The sequence below is a fragment of the Condylura cristata genome, unplaced genomic scaffold, assembly GCF_000260355.1.
Source record: "Condylura cristata isolate star-nosed mole 26May11 unplaced genomic scaffold, ConCri1.0 scaffold00024, whole genome shotgun sequence".
Taxonomy (NCBI): Eukaryota; Metazoa; Chordata; class Mammalia; order Eulipotyphla; family Talpidae; genus Condylura; species Condylura cristata.
Window position 1 is genome coordinate 1,434,557 of NW_004567125.1, and position 7,294 is coordinate 1,441,850.

The window sequence follows — 7,294 nt, forward strand, 5'->3', positions numbered from 1 at the left end:
ATCTTCCAGCCCACGGGCTGGTGACGTGTTGGGTGGCACCACTGGGCACTTGAGTTGGAGCGCCTCTTTCTGTGTTCACCTGAGTCCCCGGGAGCAGTGGCAGGCACCACTTGTACCTGGGTCCCTTCCCAGGTGCTGGAGGAAGGGGAAGGGTAAACCCGAGTGTCTGCCCTGAGACAGGAGAGCGTGAAGGGAGGCCACCCTTCCTCTGCTGCCCTGCTCCGCCTGCCTGAGCTCAGGTGCTCTCCCCGGGGGTCTGCCGCAGGTGGGGCAGCAGGTGAGAGGAGCTGCGCATGAGGGTCGCAAGCAGGCTGTCTGTCTTCACTATCACAGTTGTCATCATCCATCCCTGGTGACACCCAAGACATCCTTCTGCCCTCCCACCTCCGCCTCTGCCCCCTCTGGGACCTGCCAGCTCCCTGGGTCCATGGTTCCAGGGCTCATGGGAGTGTTTTGCTGTTCTCCGAGTGCTTGGGGTGCTCTGGGGGCTCTCCTGGGTCTCCTGCAAGCTCGCTGGAAGCGTCATAGTGCACTGAGGGAAAGAATGAGGATGCCCTCTGCCCAAGAGTCTCCATGCTCTGGCTAGAGTCATGCTCCCTCCTGCCCCAGGCTTCAGCCCAGGAGCCAGGACAAAGTTGCTCTGCAGGAACAGATCTGCGTCTGAGGACTCTGCTTGCCGGCTCTCTCCAAATCTGGTTAGAAAGCTCTATCCGGTCTGGGCTTGGGGTAGCTAATTCTCCCCTCTGTTGTTCCCTGTCTGTTGTTTGTGGTATAATCTTGCTGCCCTAGACAGCAGTAACCCCAAAGCATTTCTCTCTCCAAAGCATTTTCTGCTACATCTCTTGTCCCCCAAGGCAGTAAAAGTCATGGTAAGGGGCAAAGGGAAAAGAAACTGTGTGTTTGGGAGGAATGGGGTAAGGGGGGAGGGCACACCTAGTGACAAGTCTCAAAATAGCCTGCCATGCTGGCAGGGCTCTCCCATCAAGGAACTTGGCTTCTGATTCTGCTCTGTGCAATCTTGTAACAGAGTAATCCCTTGGGAAAGGGAGGCTCCAGGTGCCCTGCCCTGCCCTAGGGAAGGATGGAGCTGGGCAGGGAGGAGCTGGAGAAGGCAGGGAGAAGGGAGGAAAAGAGGTCAAGACCGGACCTGGAGGCCGCATGTGGAGCGCATGGAGCAGAGACACGTGAAGAAGCTGCTCTTGCTTCTCGGCCTTGGACTTGACCAGGGACCTGGGACACGGAAGTTGCCGCTTGAGACGAGCTGTGGGTAGGGAAGCCGACCACGGCAGGCTTTAGCTTGACTTGGGTTTTGGCTTTGCTCCTTTCCTTCCAGATTGGCCTGGCCCCTTCTGCCCCTCCAGGGAGTGCCTTAGATACGCGGCAAGCTTTTGGGCCTCAGTGGCCTTGCTTTGGTCTTACCCTGCTTGGCCGGGTGTTTACCCATGAAGTGATGGGAAACTTTGGGTGCTTGATTTGGTAACTAAATTCTTGTTCTTCTTTTTATTGCATGCTAATTATATTAAAGTTATTTTTGATGGGAGGTCTTACACACATGCCACGGGACAGCAGGACACATTTAGGGCAAGCAGGCTTGGGGATCCCGAGTGCTCTTTCATGCTGCTGGAAAGCACCAGCAGCTCTTGCTACCCAGTGCCTTGCTTTTCCCTTTCCAGGGAATAATGCTCCACTCAATTTCAGAACCTCAACTTCAGAATTCCTCTCTCATGTTCATTCCTTTCTGGACACAACCTAAGATTCTACCGCTCCATCTTCGGCCTCACAGCCCTGGACACGCCTGCAACCTGCATGTTGGCCCTCTGGGCAGCCTGCTTTTCCACTCTCCCACCCCGCATTACCATTCACTTTCATTTTCCTGAGATACACTTTGGAATAGTGCCTGTGACTACTTCGCTGTTTGTTGCCAATTAGTTTCTCAACGAATTGCAATTTAGCACCCATGTTGCGAAGAGAGGACCTTTCCCAAGGAGAGGTCTAGTCTATGCCTTCAGTTCCTGGGACATGGTCTCAAAGCCCTTGCAAAGTCCTGACACCTGTGTCTGTTGACCTGGTGGCTTCGGACTACACCGCACAGTCTAACTGTGATTTATTGGGGGGCTTTGGCTTACACAGGACCAGCTTAACTTTGGAGAAAATGGAGGCTAAAGTTAGCCACACAGGTCTATGGGATCGAGCCCCACTAAATGAGTGACATGTGGGTGAGCTCCCCCGGCTGCACCTTCTGAGAGAAGGTAGTGGCATCCATCACTCTAGCTGGAAGCTCTGAGGAGGGAACCCTCTCCACCCTGCCCGCTGGCAGACTTTAATTTGTGCCCTTTTGCCAATTAAACTATAACTGAGCTTAGCAGTACTCAGGGAGTTCTGTAAGTCCTTCCAGTGAATGATCAAGTCTTGGGGAGCCCTGAACTCTGCAGCAGCCACAGATGTACTAACCGCTCTCCCACAGGGTGACAATCCTCCTGCCCCCCCAGCCCCTCGTGGCCTCTCTCTGGCCTTGGGTACGTCCGTCAGTCCCCTTCTTCTTGTGACGGTCCCTGCCTGGCCGCCAGTCACACTGACGTCAGCTGGCCTCTCCTCTACTTCTGTCTTCATTTTCGGTCTCTGACTTTATTTCCTTAGTCTCCTTCAGTTTCTGGGCCTTGACATTTTTTTGTGGATGCTTCTTATCATTATCCTGGGTGATGACCACGCAGCCAAATACAGGCTCAGAATCAGATCTTATCACTGCAAGTCCTGACATGATCCTTACATGGTCTTGCTCTTTAGCCATCCTGACCTGTGTGAAGAATCTGAAACCAGGTTGTCTTCCAAATGTACACTTGGCATGTTCTAGATGCCATGTTGTTTGTGGGATAAATTTACAAATGTGTTCTCCCAGTGTGTGGCTCACTCCAAGTTTCTGTCTGGGTCCTCCGTTCTTCTCTCTTCCAAGGCCAGTTTCCCCATCACCTTGATAGGGGGACACTCAACTTAGATCTACAGCTTTGACAGCCTGTCTGCCTGTCCAGGAGCCTGGCAGCCTCTGTGTGGCATTTGAGACTTGGCATGTCCAGGTGAAATTGTTGTCTTTTCCCTCAGAGTATTCATCATCCTGGTCACTGGCATTATCTTACCAGTACAGGGTGAGATGGGCTTGCCCTACAGACATTTGACCCTTGTCCCTCACCAGGGGCAATTCAGAGCTGTCTGCGGCTCCTGGCCTGCAGGTGGCCTGTCTGGCTTTGGCTTGGGTCCCCAGTTTGGCTTGGTTCCTGACTTGACATATCCCCTGGCTCCAATTTCAGGCTGTGCCTTAGCTCCTAACTCTACTAGGATAGGTTACCTGCCCTGATTAGTGGGGCATCACCAGTCACTCCTGGTAGGTCTCTGCTGTTCTGTTGCTGATAATGTGTAATAGGGTTCTCCAGCCTTCCATGACCCCTTACACACACTTTTAGTATGCTGTAAACATTTCCGTATCTGGTAAAGTGTTTAGATAATAGTGTCTAAGCCATCCCTCCGTAACTCAGGGAAGCTTTCAGGATACACATAGATGGAGATAAATAGGCATAGAATAAGATCTTATTCTTGTTTAGTAGCCCAAACATCTGGAGAGAGATGGTACTCTCAGACTGCTATTCCAGCACCCTCCTGAACAGTATACACACACACACACACACATTTTTTTTTTAATGCATGTATCCAGGACCAAGCAGTAAAGTTAGAACCTTATTAGTACTGTGTCTCCTCCATGGTAAGAACTCAGCCAGTATCTGCTGAATGAATGAGAGTTTCGGCTTTACAGTTGGGGAAGAGACTCAGAGCACTAAGTAACTGCTCACAAACTCTCAGCTAAAATGTGGGAGAGAGTCTGTGATAGGATCCTGTCACGGATGATCCCCAGCGCTCCCTGCACTGTGCCCTGATGCCCGCTGAGTCATCCTGATCTGTGGAAACAATCTAAAACCCTAACCAGGTCAACTTTTAAAAATGTATATTGGGTATATTCTGGATGCAGGGCCTTTGTTGAATGAGTGTTTTACAAATACCTTCTCCAGTCTGTTTCTCCCTCTTTCTTTTTCATAACAGTCTTTTGAAGAGGAAAAGTTTTAAATTTTTCATCAAGTGCTGCTTGTTGACTTTTGTTTCCTTTTACTTGATGCTTTTAATGTATTTTTAAAAAATGGTGCCAAGTCCTAAATCCCTAAGGTTTCGTCCTGTTTTCTAAGTTTTCTAGTCTTCATTTTCTAATTTAAGTCTATGTTTCATCATGAGTTGATTTTTGTATATGGAGTGAGAAAAGTATTGGAAGTTGGGTCTCTGTTTGATTGGGATTCTTGTATATGGTCATCCAATTTGTTGAGAGGGGCCTCCCTGGTGGCCTAGGGTTTAAGTTTCAGAGCTATAACTGCCATGGCCTGCACTAATCTTCATATGGCACGGCAGACCAATCCTGTCTCGCCGCCTGCTCCCCTCAGCAATGTATTTCAGTCAATCCACCTGCTCTTGCTCCTCACTCTGTCTCTGGGGAATCCTCTCCCCACCTCTGACCTATACCCCAGTTCTTCTACACTTGAACTTAGCCAAAAGGCTGAGAAGTGATACCCCAGTTCTATGCAAGAAAAAAAAAAAAAGGAAGGAAGAAAAAGTTGACTTTCTTCCATTGAACTGCCCTGTATCATTGTGAATAATCTAATATGTGAGGGTCTATTTCTGAATATTCTAACTGTTCTATCTGCTTTTTCATCAGCACCACACTACTTTGATACCTATAGTTTTTTAATAAATCTTGATTTTGTAATATGAGTATTTGAAATGCATTCTTTTTCAAAGGTGTTTTGGATATTCTAGATCCATTACCTTCCCATATATATATTATCATCAGCTTAATTTCAGAAAAAAGTTAGCTGGAATTTTTATCAGAACTGCAAGGAATCTGAAGGTCTATTTGGGAGCAACTAGCATCTTAATAAAGTACATCTCAGATCTGTGTCTCCTGAGACAATGTTTAGTAGTTTTTCACAGCTTTTGTAAGATTGACTCTCAGTATTTGACATTTTTTGGTGTTATTGCATATATTAGTTTTTCACATTTCAATGTGTTTTTGTTAATTACTGATGTTAAAAGCAACTGAATTTTTATATGTTGACTCTAAAAGGTATAAGACAGGTGTTCCCATGTTGCTGTGACAGGTAGTGAGGAAAGCAGCAAGGAGTGTCCTACAGCTGTATCCTGGGGCCTGGGGTGTGGGGGTGGGCTTCTCTCAGCGTCCAAGGTTTTGCTGCTTTAGAGAATGTAGTGGAAAAGGCTTGTTTGGAGTCACTGGAGTTTCAGAGGAAGGTAACTTGCTGGAGTTTTCTCCACAGGGTGCCTCCAAACCACAAATTCCTGATTCCTACTCTGGGTTATTATAATAAGTAGGCTGATCCTTTAATCCCTGTTTAAAGGGCCCGTGTTTATTGAAGCCGTAAACTCTTGGCAAAGGGTCATAAATCACTCTTTAGCTGGGTAGAGCATGAGGAGTGCAAGATTAAGAGTGGGCACCGGAGGTAACAACCTGAATCTCTTTTGTTTTTTTGTAGGTCCACGCCAAGGAGCCCCTGGTGCTGGGAATCTCCCAAGACCCCTCCCTATCCAGCCTGCAGTCTGCAGGGCCTAGTGGGAGCAGGCAGCACTGAGGGAGGCATCACCATTACCCTAGAGCGTCCACTGGTTTGGTCAGTGGGACCCACTAGTGAGAAATCACTGGAGAGAAAGAGAAACGGGTCAGTCCCAGAGACGGGTTTCTACTTAAGGCCACTGGTCTGGACAGGTGCCTCCTATCCCATAACTAGAGCCCCTGCTCTGTCACTCCTGGCGTAGGGCTTGGTACAGTCTCCCATTGTTCATACTCCTACGTACTTCCCCTTCCTGGTTGAGCCCCTTAGACCAGGCCACATCATTGTACAAGTCATTGTTCAGCTCTCAGCTCTTCCAGTATGCAATCCCTTTCCTGATATACCTGGACAGCCCCGAACAGTGCCCAAAATGACTCTCATCTATTTATTTCCCAGCACAGACAGTCCAGAGGTGCTGGATACCCCTCTGTGGGGTTCTCCCCTCTTGACCTTCCTGTCTCCTGTCTTCTGTGCCTCCTCCCTGGCCCCCTCTGTCACCACCTAACCACCCAACGGCCATGCCTATGTTGGACACTGCTGTCTAAGACAAAGGTTAGCTGCTCTACCCCAACCAGCTCCCTACCTCACTCCCTCCACCGGTAACGTCATTTCTACCCTCCCTCAAAGTCTGGAAAACAAGGTGACAGCGAACGTCTTCCCAGAGGACCCCAAAGGGGCCACTCCCAAAGCAGCCCATGTAAACATGGCTTAAACAAAGGTGACAGTTCCCCAGACAGTTCCCCCTTCATCCGACACCCTTCCTAAACTCTGACCCCACAGCTGCCCTCTCCCTAGTCTCATGAGCGTAACTGCACCACCTCTCATAGAACTGGCTGCACCCACACGACTTTCCTGTCCACTGTAGTGCCCGCACCCATGGTCCCTCACCTGCCCCGGATTCTCCCCGTGGGTACCTGTCACTCCGGTAATCCTGTCCACACATAGCCAGGCCAGCAAAGCAGAGGCTGAAGCACTACAGTGCCTTGCCTCTGCCTGCAAAGGCCCACCCCATCTTTCTCTTCTCTCTTGCATGTGAGAATTTTCCTCAAAATCCCTAAGCTTTTAGAATGCCTTTGACTTTCCTAACTAAAACACTCCGAAATTGGCGATTAACGGAAAACTTTCCAGCATCTCCACTAAGGACCACTGCCAGTCCTGGCTCTAAGCTGACGTCTGGGCGGGATGGGCAGGATGGGCGGGGTGGCCCGGAGGCGGGATAAACAGGGGTTTCCACCTAAGAACACGTTCGGGCCCGGCCAGATGAGAGGTTTGGAGAGAAGGTGCCGGGTGGTTCCCACTGACCCAGCCCAGCGCTCCCGGCTCTGTGATCTTTACGAGAGGACGGGCAGGGACTCCGAGCAGGGGCAGGAAGAGAGAGGAAGCAGACGGGCGGGGTGGGGCCGCGGCCCGCGGCGGCCGGACCTAGCAGACGCTGACCCTTCCTTCGGGAACCCGGGCCCGCGCTTCCCGGGGCTCCCGGGGCTCCCGGGGCTCCCGCGGCCGAGCGGTTCAGGCCACCCTCTCTTTCCCGGCCCGAAAGGAGTAAACAGGATACTCCCAGGACGGTCCGATTTCCTGCGAGAGGCCCGGCTCGCGGACCTGCGCGACCCCGCACCTCGCCGGGACGCGCCGCGCCCCCC